At 35.0% G+C, this 25,981-nt stretch overlaps 1 pseudogene; it reads right to left on the bottom strand.

Moving 5' to 3' along the window:
• Positions 1–17,489, bottom strand: part of LOC149580641 (uncharacterized) — a 31,099-nt pseudogene extending 13,610 nt beyond the window's left edge.
• Between the last annotated feature and the right edge of the window lie 8,492 nt (positions 17,490–25,981).

Here is a 25,981-nt window from a genome sequence, read left to right as displayed (position 1 = left end):
AAGGATCAGTAGCAGGCATTAAGAAAGAAAACCATGCATCCAAAATTGCAGGTCAAACGCAGTTCAAATAGACCAAGAAACACGAAAAGATGAAGATTACTCACAGTTTCTATTGATTGTAGGAGCAGATCCATGCTAAAAAATGCCCATGCATGATCAGAAAGTCCACGCAAATCATTAAGAAACCGCAGTTATGGTATTATCCCACATTGGTGTGGGTAAAGATTTTTTAAATCTTTAAATATGATTCTAAACAACATAAGCAATGTCCCAAAAGAGATGGCTTTTGAAAAGCCGCATGCCATGTTGTGGGTCCCAACTTAGATACACCAGCCGGAGGTGACGTTAACACTATCAAAGCAAAATTTTGACAGAACATGCTGAGAAAAAGGATGATGTTAGCAGGAGGTAAGTTGCCGAAAAGTTCCAAAATTCGGCAACTCGCTACCTCGCTACCGAAAACTGGCGAGAAATTTCGGCTAGCGAGGTAGCGACTAGCTGACAAATTTGCAAAATCTGGCAGAGTTAGAATGTAATGTGGGTCCCGCGTGCAATGCCATTAGCGAATCGAATGGTGACAAGTGGCAGCCAAGGCAGTGAGGTGGCATTCTGAAGCAGGTGCTAACGTGACAGAAGGTGACACATGTCGCAAGGTCGCTATGTCGCCAATGACATGGCAGTTGCTGACTCCTATAGCGACATAGTGAGGGATGATATGGCAATGACACGTGGCAGATGGAGCAGATCAAGCTGGCAAATCAACAAGTGACACGTGGCAGTCGGTCGACTAAAGGTTGACCCCGATTTCAAAGGGTCAGGAAAATGTGCAGAGTTAAAAATAATAATATTTTATTATTATTTTTGTTGAAAATTGACGTTAGTTTTTAAAATCAAGCAGGTTTTTAATTCTAATGTTAAGACATTAGGTTATTATAAATTTTTTGGATTTTAAATTCAAAGATATGCAGACCTGATGTCTCTACCAGAGGACTATTTTTCAAATGGCAATTTCAGGCGCTTCCGGTAACCAAAATATGCCTTATCATATATCGTCGGAATCGGGAGAAGATGAACTTTCCGATTCTGGAGTCGGCTTTTGCACAGGTATCAGTCAATTTGAGTTACACGAGGTTTTCTATCAAGTACCTAAAGTGCAACCATATTCATACCAGGAAGTTCAGATTTGTTTTTTGTCAAGATAATGACCTGGATATCAGTAGAAGGCAATGGAAATGCAGTTAGGGTCAAATTTGTTCAGATTTACTCAGTAAAAACTCATTTTCACTGGCTTTTTCATGGGGAAGTCAGATATTTTGGCAAGTAAAGGGTTTTCATCATTAGGCAAGGATATTTTGCAAGTTTGTTACAGATTAATGATGAAACAAAATCAAATCAGAATGGGAGATGGAAGGAAGAAGTTATTCAGTTACAGAAGATTGAATTTCAAGTGGACACTTGTCATCTTCAGAACAGATCCAAGAATTCTTTCTCTTCTATATCTTTCTTTCTTGCTTCCATTGTAGGGGTTCCAGTTTTTGCACTGAGAAACCATTCTTCAGCATTTCTTCTTGTATTGAACAACATTTTAAGTTTTGCAGATAGTTATTTTCTGTTGGGTGATCTATGAGTTATTTTCTGTACATTTCATGTATTTGATTTCAAGGAAAACAAATAAAGTGCAACAACAGTTTGAAGTTCAGTTTGAATCTTGTCTCCTGATTATGGCTCTGTTATTTCTTCTAATTTGTGATCAAAGAGCATGAATTAGGTTGCATTACATTTTGAAATGTATGTGGTTAAAATGTCTTGCTTATGGAACAAAGAACCATGTAATTGCTTGATATTTGTCACAGGGTTTGCAGATTTCATGATAGGATTTTCCGAGTATGAGATTCATTCTGTAGCAGATGTCTATTCACAAGGTGAAAGATAGATCAGGGATCTTAATGTAGAGATACGTTTGAGGTTTCCAGGAGATGTATGGTTATGATTCATTTAATTGCCCAATAGATAAGGCACTGGTCAGAGATAGGATCATTAAGTTCTGTTGTTCATACTTGGGTCTTGTTGTTATCAACATATTAAATCAATTTTCCCTTTTATGTTGAGAGCTACTCAATGTTAACCCACACTTAGCTTGCCAGTTTCATGAGTTATGTTCTTAGCTATTTCATGCTTATGATTCTTGGTTGAGTATAGAAGAAATAAGGGTTTTATCTGCTTCATATTAGATTCAGTGTATGCTTTGACAACTGGTACCATATAAAGAATCTACAGGTCTACCCGCCTAGGTTTTGCAGAGCCTGAAGTAGAAGAAGGGTCATGCCTTATAGTTGGCCTGGTGTCTAAATGGATGTGTTGATAATGGGAGTTAGCTTCCCCTAGATGCATCTTGTTCTCATTAGGGTAATTGGAAATGGGTAACATTTTCAAACTCCAACAAAATGGCGACTCTGCTGGGGGGATAAGATGGCAATCCATTTTGTTGAAAGAACATGAGCCTCTGATGTGAAACAGATTGGATATATCATATCAATAGCAAGATGTGTTCCTTTTCCTTGTTGAAGTTTCATGTCCCCATGTTAAGCTTTATTCATTATCAGTAGTATGTTGAAACTAGATGAAAATTGTGTTCTATGACTATCATAGGTCTATCTTCAATCAATCTAGTTTGCAAATACTATTGAGAAAGTTTCAGAGTCAAGAATTCTTTTATAAATTGTAAATTCTTTTCAAGATAATAATGATCTGCAAGTTTTTCCTACATTGAAAGTCTGGTTCAGATTCGTTAAGTGACGAATTATGTTTTATTTCTCACAAAGCGTGAGTGGCGACTCTCAAATCTCTGTACCAGTTTGTTCCTAGTTGATTTCATTGCAAAATTTTGAAGGACTTTCAGTTGTATGGGCAGATCTGAAGCTTTTGGTAGTTTCTTGGAAAAGAAGTTTTAAATTCTTGATAAGTTTTAAAGTGCTGTTTGAAATCTACTGTTATAAAGAAATTGAAATGTAAAAGTGAATCACAGAAGTGATTGTTATATTCCTCTTGCAAAGAGGTGGCGACTCTACAAAGTTTGATCAGTGGTGTAAAGGATTTTTCAGTCTTGCACCTATGCCAAATCAGCAGATCCAAGTTCAGTATCAGCACTGGAGGTATTTTGGTTTTCATGTTTTCTTTTCATGGAAGTCAAGTGTTTAAAGAAGTTGCCTCTATTTAGTGATTTTCAGCACTAGAAAGAAGAGGTAGAAAGTTTTTTTTATGATGGAGTCAAATCTTAGATCTGAGATTAGTTCCCTGAATTCTGAGAGTTTGAAAATTGTGAGTAATAACATTGCTATGTTGAATAGACTAGTTTACAAAAGAATTGTCAGTCTTATAAGAATTGAGGTAGGCAGTACTCAAGGTCTAAGTGTCAAACAATGTTATTTAAGGCTTAAGTCAGTAATCAGTAAGATGCCTTTTCATTGTAGACCCGAGGAATCTTCACTACCTAATATTTTCCTTGATGTTCTAGTACCCGATTCTGTCAATTGGCCAGCACCTATAAGATTACAAAAGTTTTTACAAATTGAAAGATTCATTTAGGAGATGGAAGATGATGATTACAGATTTCATATTATGTCTCTTGATGATAATGAGTGTGCTAAAGGCCAAGGTAGTAATGAATACAATGAGTCTGTAGAGCAAGATAATCTATCTTTTGATTGTGAAGAGGCGGATTCAAATGTTAATGAATCAGGTAATAGCAATCAGCATGAAAAAGATGGATATAAAAGAGAAGATAAATTTTGTTACAGTACATATGAAGTTGAAGAAAGTTGTAACAACAGTAGATCTAGTGATTGCCACGATAAGAAAGAATATTGTAATAATGTTGATTTTCCATAATGTTACACTAAGGATCTTGCTGTTGTAAGTTCTTCATGTTATCCAGATGACAATCATAGCCAGGAGAAGATTTGTGAGGAAGTCTTTTTGAGCTCTAGTGAAATCTCAAAATTGTTGGCTTGTGAGTTTGAAAAGCACGTAAGTATCTCTAAGGATCTTCATATTTTCTCTCATAATACTTTTTCATTCAGTCAAATCAATTCCCCAAAGTTTGATGTGGAAAAAGAGGTAGAATCCGAACAATCTTTGTTAGACTTTGGAGGTGTAGGTGACAATTCCTCAAATGTCTTTTCACATGACGATTTGTTGAATGCTGATTATGTTAAGGAAGGGAAGTTTAATGTTGTTTCAGATTCTTTCCATGCTGGTTATGCTACAATAAGTTTTGAGTTTTCGTATGATGATGAGGAAAATAGTGAAGGTTGTCAATCAGATTATAGATTTTCTTGATGTGCTAATAAGTCTTGTAAAGATGAGTTCAAGGTGTATTCCGACATTCAGTTTGATGAAGAAAATGATAGTGATCAGCATAGTCTAGATCAACACTTTCAGAATGAATTTTCATATATGGTCACTAATCAATGTTTTGAGTGTGAAGAGGTTTCAGCAAAGGAGGATAAATCTGATTCAAAGTGTAACATGGTTTCAAGTAGGCAACGATTAGATTTCACATACTCTTCATTTATGGAAGCACAAGGTGAGTTACAATTTGCTCCATGTAACTCGTTGAATGAAATAGAGTACCAAGCTTTTGTGTTTCCAGTTAAAGGAATCCATGATTCAGTTAGAAGTGATCAGTTTTAGCTTGATGTCAGTTATTATGATCACGCCGATTCATATTTTCATAGTGAGCAAGGTGTAGAAAGTTTGTCTGATTTTTATATGCACTATGAAGATGGTATTAGCAGTTTTGTTTTGCCTAACGAAGTAATTGAAATTGTTGATATGATGGGTGAAAAAAATTAGGATGAGAGTTTCAGTTTGCCTCAGGAGAACGTAAATGAAAATAAGGTGTTTGACAGAGGTAAAAAGCTCTGAAACTTTTCGGTGGCCTACAGCCATCACTTGTACATAGTTAAGAATAGTTTCCTGTTTTCAATAAAGCTGTTCGAGAAAGTTTTGCTGTTCAGGAGAGTTTTGAAGTTTTGGAATGGTCTACTTCTCCCAGAGACCTGAATCCTTGACATGCCCGCATGGGGCATGCATCCCCAGACAGAGCCACTGTTGGCGCTCAAAATTGTAGTCCGAATTTTGAAGCCTATAAATGGTTTGTGAAGCCTATGTACCTAGCTGTAACTTTGAACCCCATGAGGTGTTTTATGCTTCTAGAAACTTTCATTTAGTGCGTCTAAGTGTTCCATGAAGTTAAAGCATCATTTTGAACCATTCTGTGAAGTCTTGTTTTGAGTGCATTTCAAATTTGCAATTCTACTAAGTGTCAAATAGCGATCAGAAGCCCAGTTTGCATCTGAATATCTTTTACCCAGGACTGTTTCATGACTAGTCACTTTGGCGATGTTTAGTGTCCATAGCAAAGAACCTATGTTTCAATTTTCAAGTCATTTCAAATTTGTTTGACTAGGTTTTGCACCCCCCAAAGTTGGTCATTTACTGTTTTGTGCATTTGACTAGTTGTTCACAATTCTGGGAAGCCCTGTTCGACCAATCATATCTTTGACCCAGTTGACCCAAATGAAAAAATTATTTTTGCATCATGTTCTAGGGGTAAGACACTTCATATGTTCCAATTTTGAGATCATGTCGAATCCATTTGATCAGTTTGCTAACATGATCAAAAACCCAGTTTGCATTGTTTTGTTACGGCTAAGGTATCTAGATCGATCCGCACCCCTATTCGGCATGTTATAATTTTGATCCTGTGATTGGCTAGCCTAAATGGATTGTACCATTGTGTTGTGTCCTAGAAATCCTTGAAGTATGCTAGTTCTTAAGTCATGACGAATCCATTTGCACACTTTTCCAAATCAATTCCATTCGCAAAAATGCTTTCTGTCAACATGTCCAGTTTGCAAATTTCTGAGTAGCCCACTTTGACTGATCGCCATTTACGCCCTATTATTCATCATGAGCCAAAATTGCATAGTCATACTCACCTTATGACAGAGTTTTAGCGCCCCAGTTTTCATCTCCCCATGTGCTCATTTGCCCAGTTTTCCAAGCTAAATCCGAACCTTGTTTGTTGTTTTTCTGACGTGTTTTGTTGCAGGTAAATCTGAGAAGGCAACTTTGACAACGAATATCTTTTGACCCTAAAATCGTCATGAGATGAGATTCGACATGCTGCGAGTGTGCGGAATAGAGATTCAGTGTGCTAGTTTCCCGAGCCCGATCAGTTGATTTGGTCAGTTTTTTAAGGCCAGTCAACGGACCATCTGGCACTAATTTCACAGTTTACAAAAAATTGGATGGCAACATTTATCTTCCAAGAAGGTAAAATTAGATGAAGGCATCTTTTCCACATAAAGATTTCTTGTCCCCATGGCATCAAGAAGGAAGGAGGTCTGCATTGGAGCTTGAGAGTGTTTTTAATTTATAAATGTTTTTGCAAATTATGGTCAGCGATAAGAGGGCCACGGTTTTAACAAAGAAGTGACCATCCACACATCTATAGAGAGGCAGTGTCATGCACAGAGCAAGCCGTCCACATAGAGGAAGCTGGAAATTTAAAAATGAGCACCAGTCAAAAGGAGGGAGAAGTTTCCCTCATCCAAAGAGCTCCCACGCAGTCAAAGTTGAAGAGCTGCACATTGAGACAGGGGATGTGACTCAAGCAGCCATAATGAAAAATGAGTTTTCATAGAACCTGCAACACATAGAAGAGACGCCAACAGTCAGAGACCCCAAGCATTGATAAAAGAGAGGCTTCAACAGTAAAATTGATCAGCAAGCCTCGCGTGAGACCCAGGCAGTACCATGAGTGGGCCATAAGAAATATCATGTGATAAGGATCAGTAGCAGGCATTAAGAAAGAAAACCATGCATCCAAAATTGCAGGTCAAACGCAGTTCAAATAGACCAAGAAACACGAAAATATGAAGATTACTCACAGTTTCTATTGATTGTAGGAGCAGATCCATGCTAAAAAATGCCCATGCATGATCAGAAAGTCCACGCAAATCATTAAGAAACCGCAGTTATGGTATTATCCCACATTGGTGTGGGTAAAGATTTTTTAAATCTTTAAATATGATTCTAAACAACATAAGTAATGTCCCAAAAGAGATGGCTTTTGAAAAGCCGCATGCCATGTTGTGGGTCCCAACTTAGATACACCAGTCGGAGGTGACGTTAACACTATCAAAGCAAAATTTTGACGGAACATGCCGAGAAAAAGGATGACATCAGCAGGAGGTAAGTTGCCGAAAAGTTCCAAAATCCGGCGACTCGCTACCTCGCTACCGAAAAGTGGCGAGAAATTCTGGCTAGCGAGGTAGCGACTATCCGAAAAATTTGCAAAATCTGGCAGAGTCAGAATGTAACGTGGATCCCGCGTGCAATGCCATTAGCGAATCGAATGGTGACAAGTGGTAGCCAAGGCAGTGAGGTGGCATTCTGAAGCAGGTGCTGACGTGATAGAAGGTGACACATGTCGCAAGGTCGCTATGTCGCCAATGACATGGCAGTTGCTGACTCCTATAGCGACATAGTGAGGGATGATATGGCAATGACATGTGGCAGATGGAGCAGATCAAGCTGGCAAATCAACAAGTGACACGTGGCAGTCGGTCGACTAAAGGTTGACCCCGATTTCAAAGGGTCAGGAAAATGTGCAGAGTTAAAAATAATAATATTTTATTATTATTTTTGTTGAAAATTGACGTTAGTTTTTAAAATCAAGCAGGCTGTTAATTCTAATGTTAAGACATTAGATTATTATAAATTTTTTGGATTTTAAATTCAAAGATATGCAGACCTGATGTCTCTACCAGAGGACTATTTTTCAAATGGCAATTTCAGGCGCTTCCGGTAACCAAAATATGCCTTATCATATATCGTCGGAATCGGGAGAAGATGAACTTTCCGATTCTGGAGTCGGGTTTTGCACAGGTATCAGTCAGTTTGAGTTACACGAGGTTTTCTATCAGGTACCTAAAGTGCAACCATATTCATACCAGGAAGTTCAGATTTGTTTTTTGTCAAGATAATGACCTGGATATCAGTAGAAGGCAATGGAAATGCAGTTAGGGTCAAATTTGTTCAAATTTACTCAGTAAAAACTCATTTTCACTGGCTTTTTCATGGGGAAGTCAGATATTTTGGCAAGTAAAGGGTTTTCATCATTAGGCAAGGATATTTTGCAAGTTTGTTACAGATTAATGATGAAACAAAATCAAATCAGAATGGGAGATGGAAGGAAGAAGTTATTCAGTTACAGAAGATTGAATTTCAAGTGGACACTTGTCATCTTCAGAACAGATCCGAGAATTCTTTCTCTTCTATATCTTTCTTTCTTGCTTCCATTGTAGGGGTTCCATTTTTTGCACTGAGAAACCATTCTTCAGCATTTCTTCTTGTATTGAACAACATTTTAAGTTTTGCAGATAGTTATTTTCTGTTGGGTGATCTATGAGTTATTTTCTGTACATTTCATGTATTTGATTTCAAGGAAAACAAATAAAGTGCAGCAATAGTTTGAAGTTCAGTTTGAATCTTGTCTCTTGATTATGGCTCTGTTATTTCTTCTAATTTGTGATCAAAGAGCATGAATTAGGTTGCATTACATTTTGAAATGTATGTGGTTAAAATGTCTTGCTTATGGAACAAAGAACCATGTAATTGCTTGATATTTGTCACAGGGTTTGCAGATTTCATGATAGGATTTTCTGAGTATGAGATTCATTCTATAGCAGATGTCTATTCACAAGGTGAAAGATAGATCAGGGATCTTAATGTAGAGATACGTTTGAGGTTTCCAGGAGATGTATGGTTATGATTCATTTAATTGCCCAATAGATAAGGCACTGGTCAGAGATAGGATCATTAAGTTCTGTTGTTCATACTTGGGTCTTGTTGTTATCAACATATTAAATCAATTTTCCTTTTTATGTTGAGAGCTACTCAATGTTAACCCACACTTAGCTTGCCAGTTTCATGAGTTATGTTCTTAGCTATTTCATGCTTATGATTCTTGGTTGAGTATAGAAGAAATAAGGGTTTTATCTGCTTCATATTAGATTCAGTGTATGCTTTGACAACTGGTACCATATAAAGAATCTATAGGTCTACCAGCCTAGGTTTTGCAGAGCCTGAAGTAGAAGAAGGGTCATGCCTTATAGTTGGCCTGGTGTTTGAATGGATGTGTTGATAATGGGAGTTAGCTGCCCCTAGATGCATCTTGTTCTCATTAGGGTAATTGGAAATGGGTAACGTTTTCAAACTCCAACACAAATCAAATAGAGCAAAGCATGAGGCAACTGTAAGGTACTCCAACATCATCATTTTTCTTATGTACCCATCTTTGTTAATTTTTCTTTGCAATCAAGACTAGATAGGCCTACTAGGACTGTATATGTATTGGACATTTTCATCATGCTAGAGTAAGCATTTAATGTTGATGCTAGAAGTTTGGCAAGTGTTCAAAAACCATTATATCTTCATTGGTTTTCTGGATAAGGACTAGGAATATGTATTCTGTAGAAAAATCAATAGAGTTTTTTTTGATTGAGAAGATTATCAAACATAATACTGTCTTTTAGGTGATAACAAGAAGGTTGATGCTGTCTATGAGTTCATAGGAAAATCAAGACAAGGTTTAGAAGACCAATAAACATCTCCTTGCATCAGATCAATGACTTGGAATGTTCCAAAGTGCTAACAAAATAGTAAAGCATAGTTTGTAACAACTGTCACAGTCAAGTAGTGGTTGTTTAGTTCAAGGTGGAAAGTAAGAAGTTTGGATTTGTGTTTGGGATTCCAAGGAATCAACAAAAGTAAGTCTTAAACAGTGTGAAGTTGGTTAGTGATTTGGGATCTTCAAGGATTGTGTCAACCTTTGGGAATGCAGTTGTGATAAGTCTGCCATAGTGGTTGCTATAAGAGAATTTTAATCAAGTGCACCTTGTCATTTTTTATTCTATTTCCCTTTGGGTAGAGTTAATGGTTGTAGAGGTTTGTTAAAAGTGTGACACCTAGAATTCTTTTGGAGATCTTGGAACATTGGAGTATAGTACATTGGGAATAGCATCCTAAAGAATCAAAGTTCTTTATGGCAGCATCTTTTAGGAAGTATAAGAGTATTGATCTCTTATAGGTTGGAGACAGATACAAAAGGCATTTAAGTTGCTTCCCTAGCCACTCTGCATCATCAACTACACCAAATTTACATTCTTCATGTTCGACCCAAATTGAATCTTTGTCCAACTCTAGGTATATAGGTTTTATTTGTTTCTATGAGATTTCTTAATTCCATGAAATAAAAAATAATGGGTTTTGATTTGAATGGAATTTGCATCAACAAATGGTACCTCGATTGACCCATTCTATGTGAGTGCTCTCTTCAAATAAGTCAGCCTGGCTATTACCTTACAAGTATTCTCAAGAAGAGTTCTTGATTCCTTTTATACCTTGTTTCATTTCCAAGTGTCGCTCTAGATTCTTGGTGCTTCTAAAAAGGAAGTTATTAAATAAAAATAATCCACTTGATTGGTTTGGTAAATGAAACAAGAAATTGCAACACATTCTTCTACATGTGAGTCATAAATTTTGACTTTGTATCCAGGTCCTAATGGTATACAACTTCAACCATACTTAACATCATTTGAAAAAACAACATAGCTACTATTACATGACTTCTAGATGTTAGGATTTTAAATGTGGTGAAAATTTGTAACAATAAGGATCATCATAATATCCTTTTCAAATCTCCAAATTGCACATATTGTATGAGTCTAATAGTATCAGTCAGTCTCCAAGATGGGTCCAACTAAAAAAATTTCATTTCTGGACAACTAATATTCTAAATTGATCCATTGAAACTTCGATATTGATTGAAATTAGAGTCAAGAACTGAAACAATCATTTAGAACTTATCTACCCACCTTATGCAAATTGTGATTTTCTACTAAGAGGGCCTATTAGTTGGCTTTAAAAACTGATCCAAACAACTGACCGAGCTCTAAAATCTAGCACATTGAATCTCTGTTCTGCATACTTGTACCACGTTGAATCTTGTCTCATGATGAATTTGAGGTCAAAAGATATTCGCTATCAAAGTTGACCTTTCATAACATCCTGCAAGAAAACATGTCAGAAAACAATAAATTGGGTTCGGATTTGGCTTTGAAAACTAGGCAAACTGACACTTGGCAAAATGAAAACTGGGGCGTTGGTTCTCTGTCATGAGGACATTATGGATCTATGATCTAGGCTCATGATGAATAATAGAATGCAAAAGGCAATTAGTCAAAATGGGCTACTCAGAAATTGCAGACTGAAACAATGGAAGAAAAGTGATTTTTGCAAATGGAATTGACCTGAACAAGTGTGCAAATGGATTTGTCATGACTTGCAAACTGACATACTTGGAGTATTTTTAGTGTACTACACAATATTACAATCAATTTGATCTCACCAATCATGAATCTCAAGTTATAATCTCTCAAACAGGGGTACCAAATAATTTGCAAATGTTGACACAAAAAGATAGAAATTGCATTTGCAATCATGTTTGAAAACTGATCAAACAGATTCGTCATAAGAAAAAACTTGAAACATAACAAGTTTATAACATCTACAATGCAACTCAAAAGGAATTTCATCATTTTGGGTCAAGTGGTCAAAAGTTATAACATGTCAAATAGGGCTTCGCAAAAATTTGCACAATTACACAAAAGCATGAAACAGTAACTGAGCAACTTTGAGGGATTCAAAACCTAGTCAAACATACTCAAAACAACTCAAAATCTGAAACATAGGTTCTCTAGTATGGACAATAGACACTCCCAAAGTAAAAAGTCATGAAACATTTCTAGCTGTGAGATATTCAGATGCAAACAAGGCCTACTGTCGCTATTTGACATTAAGGAGAAAATGCAGATTTGGAATTTGCTCAAAATGGGACTTCACGAAATGGCTTGGAATCTTAGTTTAACTACATGGAACACTTAGATTCACTAAATGGAAGGTGCTAGAAGCATTAAACACCTCATAGGACTCAAGGGTACAACTGGGTACAAATTCATAAAAAAGCATTTATAGGGCTCAATTTTCTCAATGGTGCTCAAAATTAACCATGCAATTTTTAGCACCAATAGTGGCTCTGTCTGGGAATGCATGTCCCTTTTGGGCATTGCAAGATTTCAAATCTTTGGGAGAAGCAGATCACACACCTAAATTGCAAAAACTTTCTCTCAAACAACTTTATTGAAAGCAAACAACAACTAGCACTACTATGTACAAGCGATGGCCCCGAGCCACCGAAAAGTTCCAGAACTCTTTACCTCTATCATACACTTGATTTTCATTTACATTCTTCTAAGGTAAACTAAAATTCTCATTTCCATTTGTTTTACCTTGCACATCAACATTTGCAATCAGCTCATTAGGCAAAACAAAACTATCATCATCTTCATAGTGCATATAAAAATCAGACATATTTTCTTCATCTTTCTCACTATGAAAAAATGATTCAGCATGATTGTAATAACTAACATCAAACTGAAACTGATCACTACTATTTGACCCATGGATTCCTTCAACTGGAAACACAAAATTTTGGTATTCTACTACATTCGACAAGCTACCTGGATCAGATTGTAACTCACCTTGTGCCTCTGTATATGAAGAGTATGGAAAATATGATTGTTGCCTACTTGCAACCATGTTACTCATCAAATCAGATTTATCCTTTGCTAAAACCTCTTCACACTCAAACAACTGATTAGTCACCAAAATTGAAAACTCATTCTGAAAGTGCTGATCTAAACTATGCTAATCACTATCATTTTCTTCATTTAAGTGAATGTTAGAATGAACCTTGAACTTATCTTTACAAGACCTATCAACATATAAAGAAAATCTATAATCAGACTGACAACCTTCACTATATTCCTTTTCATCACAAGAAACATCAAAACAAATTTCTTCAAGATCAGCATGGTAAGAATTTGAAACAGTATTAAACTTCCCTTCATTAACATTCTCTAAATCTAGCAAATTGTCATGTGCAAAGACATTTGAGGTACTGTCATCTACCCCTCCAAAATTTGATAAGGATTGTTCAGATTCCATATCTCTTTCTACATCAAACTTTGGGGAAGTAACTTGATTGAATGAAGAAACATTATGATGGAAAATATGAAGATCCTTAGAAACACTTGCTTTTCAAAATCATGAGCCAACAAAATAGAAATTTCATTAGAGCTCAAGAAGACTGCCTTACAAATCTTCTCTCGGCTGTGATTATCATTCGGATGGCATGAAGAATTTACAACAACAAGATCATTAGTATAACAATTTGGAAAATCAGAATTGTTACAACATTCATTATTATCATAGCAATCACTACCCTTACTATTGTTACATAATTTCTCAACTTCATATTTACTATAACCAAGTTCACTTTCACTTTCACATCTATATTCCTTATACTAATTACAATTACCCAATTTACTTGCATTTGAATCCTTCTCTTCACATTCGAAAGACAAATTATCTTTATATACAGATTCATTATATTCATTACTACCCTGACTTTTAGCACATCCATTATTATCATTAGGAGATATATCATGAAATTTATAATCATTACTTTCCATCTCCTCAAAGAATATTTCAATTTGCAAAAATCTTTGTAATCTTATAGGTGTTGGCCAATTGACTAAATCGGGTACTAGAACATCAAGGAAAATACTAGGCAGGGAAGATTTCTTAGGTCTATAATGAAAATACATCTTGCTAATTATTGATTTAACTCTTAGATAACATTGTTTGACATTTAAAACTTGAGTACTTCCTACCTCAATTCTTATAAGATTGACAATCCTTTTGTAGACCAGTCTATCCAACAAAACAATGTTATTATTCATAGTTTCTAAACTCTTAGAATTTGGCAAACTAATCATAGATCTGAGATCTAACTCCATTATAAAGAAATTTTTTTACCTCTTCTTTCTAGTGTTGAAAATCACTAAATAGAGGCACTGATTCTAACATTTGACTTCCATGAAAAGAAAACATGAAAACCAAAATACCTCAAGTGTTGATACAAACTTCGATCCGCTGATTTGGTATAGGTGCAAAACTGAAATTCTTTCACACCACTAGTCAAAAATTTGTAGAGCCGCCGCCTCTTTACAAGAGGAATGAAATAATCATTACTATGATTCACTTTTACACTTCACTTTCTTATAACAAAAAATTGCAAACAACAATTAACAACTTTATCAAGAATTTAAAATTCCTTTCCAAGAGACCATCAACAGCTTATGATCTACCCATACAACTGAAAGCCCTTAGAAATTTTGCAATGAAATCAACTAGGAACAAACTGGCACAGAGATTTGAGAGTCGCCACTCACACTTTGTGAGAAATAAAACATAATTTGTCACTTGAAAAATATAAACCAAACCTTCAATGTAGGAGCAACTTGCAGATCATTAACATCTTGAAAAGAAACTACACTTTATAAATCAATTCTTGACTCTGAACTTTCTGAATAACACTTGCAAAGACTGAACTAATTGAAGATAGACTCATAATAGTCATAGAACACAAATTTTAACCAATTTCACAACATACTGATATCCATGAATAAAGCCTAACTGGGGGTCACAAAACTTTGCATACAAAACTAAATATGCAAAATACATCAGAGTTTCTAGCTCCATAATTTAGGCATTTAGAACCTTGTTCCCCAACAGAGTCACCATTTTGTTTGGTGTTTGAAAATAGTAGAGGGTTTTCAATTATCCCACTGAGAAAATGACATATCTAGGGGCAGCTAACTCCCATTTTCTAAATGCCATTTTTGGCAATAGGCCAACTATAAGGCTTGAACCTTCTTCTACTTTAGGCTCTACTAAACCTAGGCGGGTAGACCTTAGATTCACTTGATATTGTACCAATGCAAAAACATATCCCTAAATTTATTAAGTAGATGAAAACCCCTTATATCTCCTAATAACTCATGCAATAACATAGACATATAGTAGCTAAATGCAAATCTATGAATCTCATAAGTTGAGTGAGGGTTAATCCTTTAAGTCCTTCAACATGAAAGGGAAAGAACATTTGATTAATAAGGTTGAATTTAGCAAAACCTTAGATATGTAGCAGTAAGACCTAGTGATCCTGTAAACTGATCAATGCCTTAACCATTGGGAAAATCTATTAATAAAAAACACACATATGGATATCTGAGACTTATTTGCATCTTCAAATATACGATCTATCATTCATCTTGTAAATCGACATCCATGTTCAATCTAAATCTCATTCTTACATGATATCCTTCTCAATAAACTTGCAACCCTGTTGATTCCCTGAAGAATTTATGTAACTCCTTGAGTGATAAGAACCAATAAAACAACATAGAGCCTTAAGGGATTGCAACTATGATCTAAGCACTTTGTTCAAAGATCATAAAACATTGAAAATTCACTGAGACTAGAGACAAGAACTAGAATGAAACTAATAAAATTCCTCTGCTCTTTGTATTAATTTCCTTGAAACAATACAACCAAATGCATGAAATGAAAACATGAAAACACCTAATAGATTTGAACTATCTGTATATTCCTTTCTACTATTGTTCACATGAGAGAATTATGCTTAAAAAAATGGTGTCACAATTATGGGAACACATCAAAAATTGGAACCAAAACCTGTTATCACAATAGTGAGTGGTTTTTTCTCCAAAAACTGGAACCAATAAAAAGAGAAAGAAAAAGATAGATATAGGAAGAAGAAAATCTCGGATCTGATCAAGAAATGACAAGTGTCCACTCAGAATTCCTTCCCAAGAAGATGAAAAAGCCTCTCTCTACCTTTTCTCTATAACTTGTGAATCAAATCCTATCATTTTGCCCCTACAAGGTAGACATATCTCAGATATTTGATCCACCATCATAACTAATTTCTGATGCTAAAGCTGAACTCATGGTAAAAGTGAAAAATTAGTTGAATATGACCTTTAGAGTGCAATATAATCTTTCAAGCTTATTTTTACCACATTCAAGCTCCAAAAAGTCATCAAATCCACCCTCTAACAAACTCTAATGATTAATGATCAAATTTTCCTGTTCTGTTGACAATACCCTAAGAAACAAAAATTGGTTGATAACACAAACTAGTGAAGACTTGTGCACAAATTAACTTCATATTTGGAAAATTCAGGTTCTCCTAGTTCTGGTGGTATATTGGAGCATCTATTTTGGTTAAAAGTTGCCCCAGTTATGCCCTTCTGAAGTTCAAGTCCCATTCACAAGTTTGCATAAGATTTTTGCAAAATTTAAAACCTCTTACATAGTTTCAACTATATTAAAAGTCTAAGATTTTAATTAAATGACGTACATGTGATTTTGAGAAAAAAGTTAAAATCTTAAAATTGAAAATTTCAAAAATTTCTCACCATTCTCTATCTAGATCAATCCGAGTTTGACCACTCTTGACACATGGCACATTCTGATTAGTTCATACCTATACAGCTGGTACCATGTGGCATCACCTCATTCATCTTTGTCATCACCATGTCATCACACCATCTAAATGCCACATCATACTCGCTATCTCTCTATACTCATGGGTGAGCAACTTCCTCTTAGCGACATAGAGAGAACCCTCCGATCTACCACATGGCACGATCTGGTGCATCATTGAAACTCACATCACTTCCTGATTGCCACTTGGTGCTACTTGATTCATTAAAAGTGGGACCCATGACCATCTTTTGTCTCTCATCAATTTCTTGAATTTTCTAGCTAGTCACTATGTCGCTTGCCGAAATTTCTTGGATTTTCCAGCTAGTGACATAGTGACTAGCTAGATTTTTTGACTTTTTCAAAGCAGTTGTTATTGGTAATGTCATCATCAATCTTGGAATACATGCTAGTTAAAAAATTTACCAGTCTTTGGCCAACCACGGGCCCACCTATGCAAGCTTTGGCTTTTCAAAAGCCTGTGTCTCAAAGACAACAATCTAATTGAGCACTTTTTCATTTAAGGAGAACAAAAACTCCCTGTATCCCCAATGTGGGATAATTTTTTTTAATTATTTATCCTACGCATGGCATGGACTTCCTTCTGAGCTCTTCATCTTGTACCACCCAGCTACATCCTCTGCTATACTCTGCAACTTCTTGTCCCCATTCCCAACTTCTATTATCTCTTTCCACCACACTCTCAATTCTTCATCACTCTCCACACTCCCATCATAACTATAATAAAGTGATAAGTAATCAAACACCCATGATTTCAAGGCATCCCATATTTCAAGCCCATCCATTGCATATGGATAATCTTTGATCACCAGCTCCACTCCACCTACTTTTTTGTCTCTAGCAATGCCCCTTCTTTTTAGATCAGCTAGCGGACCTTGCTCATTCAATTTCCAGTTGATGTATGCTTTGAAAGAGACTTCCATTGTGAACTTGCCTACGATGAAACATCTCTTGATGACACCATCTACATTAATCAGGCTTTCACAAGCTGCACGATTGATGTGAATGGTGTTGCAAAAGTGAGGGGCAAGTAACTTGTGAAGAGGATGTAGTTTTCTTAGATTTCTATGAGTGGAAATGATGAAAGGCTCTACCACCACATGTGTTCTAAGCCAATGACTAACTAGCTGGTGATAACCGAAATCATTGGATCACACATGAGCTTTGGCCAACTCCCATAGAATGCACTAAGTCTTTCTATCTGATGCTAGAGTGGGTTGCTCCCTTGTCTTACTGGGGCATTAAACCCTTTGTTTGGTGCTCTCTTTTTTCATTGATGCCTGCTCCTTGCCTAGATGTTTTCTCTTCTGAATGCGTGGGCTGCTCATGTGATGTGTGGGAGGCTTGTGAAATGCATGAAGTGTTTCCTTTTTAAAAACATGCAAGTTCTCCCTTTAATTCCATTACCTCCCTTTGTATGTGAAGTTTTTTTTATTAACATGGGCTTTCCTTGTTTTCAATGCATGAATAGGGTGCTTTATATATTCTTGCTTCTATGGATGCTCCCCTGCAATGAAAATGGAGCTATTTCATCATGAATAGGTTTTATATTTTCTATGCATGGGCGTTGACCACTTTTTTTAGTGTGGTCAATTTCCTTTATGTATTGTTGCCTTTCTATTAATTGCATGGATGATTTTTTAAAATCTACCATACAGGCTACTCTCACTGCATGAGCCTCTATGCTTTGACTGGCAAATTATCTTGCAATGTTGTTACTTGTCTCTTCTCACCAAGCACATGTTTTGTAACTAGTAGCTTTCTAACATGTCAGTTGCTCCATGAAAAATGTGTGTGGGACTTGTTTTTAATGTTGGGCGGTTTGGACTCTGTGTTTTTTTTAATGTGTGGAGTTCCCCTTTGTTTGACTATGCCATCTCCCCGCACACCTTGGTGGCTTCAAGTCCCCTATCACTGGCCCTCTCCAAAATTGATCTTCTTCTTTTACTTGCATGATACAAATATGTTGTTTAGTCTTAGTCTCATGTCGCCTCTTCCTTGCTTTCTACTGCAGGGGTACTCTGCCTTAGCGTCTTCTTTTTAACATTGGAAGCTCCTCTATTTTAGCTGCTCCTTACCTCTTCAACCAGTGGCTTCTCCCCCTTTTACATGTGGTCTACCCTTCTCTAAAAAATTTTGTCCATGCAAATGTTTTTATATTGTTGGCAAGCCCATCTAATCTAATATATATTAGACACAAATATCCACTTCTTATCATCAATGCACTTTAGATAGATTTTAAAAGAAACTCCTTATTTTAAGAACTTATCTTCAATGCAAACCCACCCAAATTCATGAAGTCTTATTCATATCAATTGGCCACATAATAAGGAAGATAATTGATGTGTCATTTTTAAATATTTTCAACCGACCGCCCTATGAAGAAGTGATAAAATACTTGGGAGTCTCAACTATACCAAATTTACATTCTTCATTTTTGACCCATATTGAATCTCTATCTAACTCTAGATATATGGGTTTTATTTGTTGCTATTATTTTTCTTAAGTCCATGAAATAGAAAATAATGGGTTTTGATTTCAATGGAATTTGCATCAACAAATGGTACCTCGATTGACCCATTCTATGTTAGTGCTCTCTTCAAATAAGTTAGCCTATTACCTTACAAGTGTTCTCAAGAAGAGTTATTGATTCCTTTTGTACCTTCTTTCATTTCCAAGTCCCACTCTGGATTCTTGGTGCTTCTAAGAAGGAAGCTCTTGAATAAAACTAATCCACTTGATTGGTTTGGTAAATGAAACAAGAAATTGCAACACAGTCTTCTACATGTGGGTCATAAATTCTGACTTTGTATCTAGGTCCTAATGGTATACAACTTCAACCATACTCAACATTATTTTGAAAAAACAACATAGCTACTATTACATGACTTCTAGTTGTTAGGATTTTAAATGTGGTGAAAATTTGTAACAATTCGGATCATCACAATATCCTTTTCAAATCTCCAAATTGCACACATTATATCAGTCTGATAGTATCAGTTGATCTCCAAGATGGGTCCAACTAAAAAAAATTCATTTATGGACAATTGATATTCTAAACTGATCCATTGAAACTTTGATATTGATTATAATTAGAGTCAAGAACTCAAAGAATCATTCAGAACTTATTTACCCACATTATGCAAACTGTGATTTTCTACTAATAGGGCCTGTCAACTAGCTTTAAAAATCGATTCAAACACCTAACTGAGCTCTAAAATTTGGTACATAGAATATTTTTTTGCATACTTGTACCATGTCAAATCTCGTCTCATGATGAATTTAAGGTCAAAATATATTTGCTGTCAAATTTGACCTTTCATAACTTCTTGCAAGGAAACATGTCAGAAAATAATAAATTGGGTTCAGATTTGGCAAACTGACACTTGGAAAAATGAAAACAGGGGCATTGGTTCTCTGTCATGAGGATATTATGGATTTGTGATCTGGGCTCATGAGAAATAACATGACACAAAAGGAAATCAGTCAAAGTGGGCTACTTGAAAATTGCAGACTGAAACAATGGCAGAAAAGTGATTTTTGCAAATGGAATTGACCTAGAAAAGTTTGCAAACGGATTCGTCATGACTTGCAAATTGACACACTTGGATTATTTTCAATGTACTACATATAAATACAATCCATTTGATCTCATCAATCATAGATCTCAAGTTATAATGTCTCAAATAGGGGTACCAAACAATTTGCAAATGCTGACACCAGTAAAGAGATAGAAATTACATTTGGAATCACATATGAAAACTGATCAAATGGATTTTTCATAAGCTAAAACTTGAAAGATAACAATTTTCTGACATCTACAATGCAACACAAAAGGAATTTTATCATTTGGATCAACTGGTCAAAAGTTATAACACATCAAACAAGGCTTCCAAAAAATTTGCACAATTACACAAAAGCATGAAACAATAACTAACCAACTTTGAGGGATTCAAAATGTAGTCAAACAAACTTGAAACAAATCAAAATATGAAACATACATTCTCTAGTATGGAAAATAGACACTTCCAAAGTGGAAAGTCATGAAACATTTCTAGGTGTGAGATATTCAGATGCAAACAAGGCCTCCTGTCATTGTTTGACACTTGGGAGAAAATGCAGATTTTGACTTCGCTTAAAATTGGACTTCACAAAATGGCTTGGAATCTCAGTTTAACTTCATGGAATGCTTAGACACACTGAATGGAAGGTGCTAGAAGCATTAAACACATCACAAGAATCAATCGTACAACCGGGTACAAATTCATCAAAAAGCATTTATAGGGCTCAATTTTCTCAATGATGCTCACAATTGACCATGCAATTTTTAGCGCCAACAAAGAGTGTACTTCATATTATTGTAGATAAACTTGAATTTTTTATGAAGAGTTGAGGGAACTGTATGCATAGCATGTAATGAAGGTCTACCCAAAAGAAGATTGTAATTAAGAGGTCTAGGCATAACATAAATTTGAGTATTCAAAGTAACTAGACCTACTTTGATAGGTAGAGTGATTGTGCCTAAAGTTTTCTTAGAAATGTTATCAAAGCCAAAAATAGTATTAATGTTATGTGTGATATGTGAATGATAAATATTAATTTGTTTAAGTATATCCAAACTAAAAACATTAAGCCCATATCCATTATCAAATAGAGTTTAATGGATAAGGTTATTATTGACTAGGATAGCTACCATAAGAGCATCATAGGGAACTTAAATATCTTTAGGATGTAAGCCTTTATGAGTAAAAAAAAATTAAGGTGGGTTTGATGTATTATTCATGAATTGTAAAAAGACATTGATGTTATCTTTATTAGGAGATGGAGTAGGAGTAGATAAATGTTTTTTCAAGGCTTCATAGTATGTTGAAAATGTTTGAAGAAGTTCCCAAAGAGAAATATTGGTAGGGTTATTATATAACTACAATAAAAAATGATAATCCAACCCAATGTTTTGAAAAAGACAAGGTGGAAGGGGGAGAATAGGTTGATAAAGTAGAACAAAAGTAGAAAGTTGAGGATTATTTCTTGTACGATACTTGTGTGAGACACCACATGAAAATTGTTAGAATTTATAGGTTCCCCTTTAAGAGTTATGAGAGGAAAACCCTTAAGGTTTATGAGAGGTTTATATGATGATTGAGAAAAATTAACTTTAAATTAAGAACTTGTTTCTCCATACACTCTTTAGTAGAAGAGAGAGCATGAAGAAGACTACCATTATCCTCTTTTTCCAAGAAATCCTTAGAATAGGGATTATGGATGTCCATTATAGAATTAGATATGTATAAAAACTAGATCTAAATATGCAATGCAAAAGAAAAAGGAAAGAAAAAGAAATCTAACTCCAAAAGGAAAAGAGGGCCAACAGTCAGTTTATAGGGCACTAAGCCATTCAAAATATGTGTGTGAGGGAAAGAGGAAGATTTACATGTATGATTCCACTTATGAGCCAAATTATATTAGGTAGGACCAAAAGGGAGATGGGTGCTTATACTAAATCTAGGTTGTAAAAGGAATACAATACAAAGAAATACACTCTGGTATGCCCTTAATAGGATAATGTGAAATTGAACTAATTTCTTAGGATATGTCAATATATAAGCTATATGAATACAATCCACCCAATTAAGATATAAATCAAGGATATAGATATGAAAGGAAATAAAATATGAAAGACTCACCTTGAAATGCATAGAGGAAGATGTATTTAGGCTCCAAAACTCAAAAATTTGAATTGTGTCAAAATATGTATCTACTAATCTTGGAATGAAACAATGGGAGGAACAAAACCCATAAATATCTTTGAAATATGAGACTGAAGGAATAGGTTTACTTGGAAAGACATCCTACAACTCGGTTGACATAGTCTATGACTCCAAAATTGACAACTCTAAAAATCTTGTGAACTATAGGTTCCAAATTTGTAATTCTTTTTGCTCCCAACCTACAAATCAACATAGAAAATAAAGGTTTGGGCATTCTTATGGGGGCTTTTCCTTACCTTGGTCAAGCCCTAGGTTTATAAATTAACCCTAAATGAGAAATGTAAATTTAAATGACTCTAAAGAACATGATAAATGTCTAGATTCAGCTTGACCATGTGCATGTAATGTATTGTAGGTCTTGAACTAGGAATGTAGGATATCTCCACACTTTGCAACCTATCTACAATAATTCCACCATGGTACCATGGATCTTAATATGAATGCTTCTAAGTGGATCTCCTCCCTTGATGGCCAATAGTACACTACATCTTGAAGAGGAAATGCTCACAAAGTATTCTTCAATGCTTGATAGACATCTTTGTTGGCAATAAGGCTATGTAGGATGAGTTAGGGCTGTAATTAATGAAAACATATATCTCAGGATGAGATGGAAGAATATACAGATGAAGACCCTATAGTCAAAGACGTAAAATTGTCTAAGTGTTAAACATTTCCACTGGCAGTACAATGATAGGTTTTGGTATTGTGAATTCTATAGAGATATTTGGTATGTGCACATTTATGTATAAATAGTATAGATAGTCATGATGATATCGCTAAGTGTGCAGTATGGTATGATCAATATGACATTAAATATGTTAGTTCTACCAGTATAGGTAGTAAACAAAGCATAATAGAGAGTGGAAGAAAAGTGAAGATTATGGGTTAAGGAATTATTTTGGTAACCAAATAATTTCTTAACTAATTAGGTATAGAATCCTAGATGTTAACCCTAAATTGGCATGAGATAATTTTATATTTAGCCAAACATATGAAAGCATTGAGGCCAACCGCATAGAGTTATATAAAAAGAAAAGTTATAAGTCAAAAATCATAACTTGCAAAGTTGTCTGCATGAATGAGAACTATGTATATGATATGAAAAATTATGTGAAGGTCATGTGATGCAAATTTTGATAAAAGATCAGAGATATGCAAAGTACAATAGTTAGTAGTAACAAGGTTTTTGTATCTATCTCTTTTGTATAAAGGAACTATATTGTATAAATGCATGTTTGGGTAGTGGGATCTTCTCACATACATTTGTAATTATATTACCAACTCCTAATAGGGTTGAATAAAATCCTAACATGGTCAAGGCTTTTAACAAGGACCGAGACACTATATGTAGTTCAAATTCTCCTAATAGGGTCAATATCCTTAACAAGATTTTTTTTAGTGGATCATTTTGTGAGTACCATCCCTACTGGGGTTTTCCCTTGGCTAAGGTTTCCCTAGTTAACAAAATCTAGTGCTATAAGTTCTCTTTGTGTATGGATTTATTTATTGTTTAACATTGTTGGTTTACTTTCATATGCATGTTGTAAAGTAATTAAGAATATTCAATTTTGGGAAAAAATGTGTAGAATACTGATTCACCCCCCTCTTAGTATTATCTATTTCTAGAAAACTCCTTATTTGAATTCTTTAAAAAGGCTTGAATGCTTGATGTCCTTCAATGAAAAAGGTATAAATCTTCAATATAGAGAAATATCTTCAATTAATTAAGAAATTATTGAGATGAGATATAAAAATGAAGCACCCAAGCCTCCTTTTATACTAGTTTTTGGGTAGGAAAACAAATAAGACTAATAAGGGAGTAGAATCAAATAATTGGAATAATTGACAACTTTCTATCCTAAAATCCTATAATCATTAGGAATGAAGTAAACCTAGGTTGATATCATCCAAGAGTATAGTTCAAACATTCTACAAAGAGTTCTAGGAGAGGGTATTGTTGGGACTCAAAATTGAAACCCTGATTTTGAGTACCATCCAAAAAATCAAGCCCTTAAGTTCCTTTTAATGCATTTGTACCTGGCTATCCATTTGAGGCCTAAGAGGTGTTTAATGTTTCTAAAACCTTGCATTCAGTATGTCTATGCATTCTATAAAGATAAACTTCCATTCTAAGCCACTTCATGAAGTCTTGTTTTGAGCAATGTCCAAATCTGCATTGTTGCCCAAGTGTCAAACAAAAATAGGAGGTCATGTTTGCATTTTAATATTTCACACCCAATAATATTTCATGACTCACCACTTTGGGAGTGTTTAGTGACCATACTAGAGTACCTATGTTCTAGATTTTGAGTTGTTTCAAATCAGTTTGACTAGGTTTTGAATCCTTCAAAATTGGTTATTTATTATTGTCATGCTGATGCAAATTGTTTAGAATTCTAGGAGGCCTTGTTTGACTTGTTATAACTTTGACCCAATTGACTAAAATGAGAAAATTCCTTTTGCATTGCACTCTAGAGGTCAGAGAATTGCTATATTTCAATTTTGAGCTTATGAAAAATTTGTTTTATCAGTTTTTGAATGCAATTTGTAACTTTTTACTAGTGTCAATAAAGGTAGATTGATCGGCACCCCTATTCATGATGTCATATCTCTAAATTTGTGATAGGTGAGATTGAATGGATTGTACCATTTTTTTCTACTCTAAAAATTATTTTAAGTGTGCCAGTTGGCAAATCTTGATGAATCCATGTGCACACTTCCCTAGGTACCTTCCATTTGCAAAAAATGTTTTTCTGTCATTGTTCCTAGCTCTATAATTCTAAATAGCTTGCTTTGACTACTCACCAAATTTTTCCAATTATTCATCATGAACCCTAGTCCCAGATTTATACCCTCCTCATGATAGTAAACCAATGCCCCAGTTTTTGTGCCTCCAACTATTTGTTCACCCTGTTTTCAAAGCCAAAATAGAACACAATTTATTATTTGTGGACATGTTTGTTTGCAGGTAGTTTTGAGAGGGAAACTTTGATGCTCAATATCTCTTGATTGAGAATTATTCATGAAACAAGGTTTGGCAGGTTATAAGAATGTTGAATAGAGAATCAATATGTTTGATTTCAGAGCTCGATCAGGTGTTTTTGTTAGTTTTTACAGTTGATCAAAGGACCTCTTAGAATGTAATTGATAGTTTATAGACAGGTGTAAAATGACTTGTAAAAGTGTTTCCAATGGTCAAATTTGTGGAGAATTAGTTCCATATGGTGAATGGATTAGTTTAAATGGTTAGGTGTTTGAGTTCAAAAAAATTTAGTCTCAACCCACTTTGCGGCCTACTATTTTTGTCAGATAAATAAAATTTTGGGAGTTAGAAAGTATGGTCAAGTCAAGGGTTAGCATTTTTCTCTTAAAAAAATATAATGTCTAATATTTTTAGATTCTGAAGGAATTCTTATAGATGAAAGTTTCAAAGGGGAAGTTACTAATGATTAGAATTAGTTATAATTTGTGCTTGCTTGCTTCATATAAATTCATTAATAAAAATATAAGTGATCCAGGTATAAGATAATGGATTAGGCACCTTACCCAAATTTTAGTGAAAGTAGAGGCAAGTTTGTGTAAACATGTATATATTTTGAAATCTCCCATGAAGCTAATCATAAGGAAATTCTTGAAGTATATTCTAA

Source organism: Cupressus sempervirens, chromosome 1 (assembly GCF_028749045.1).
Source record: "Cupressus sempervirens isolate cs-2001-9-10 chromosome 1, ASM2874904v1, whole genome shotgun sequence".
Lineage (NCBI taxonomy): Eukaryota > Viridiplantae > Streptophyta > Pinopsida > Cupressales > Cupressaceae > Cupressus > Cupressus sempervirens.
The sequence above is the reverse complement of the archived record's forward strand: the minus strand, read 5'-3'. Positions and strand labels throughout refer to the sequence as shown.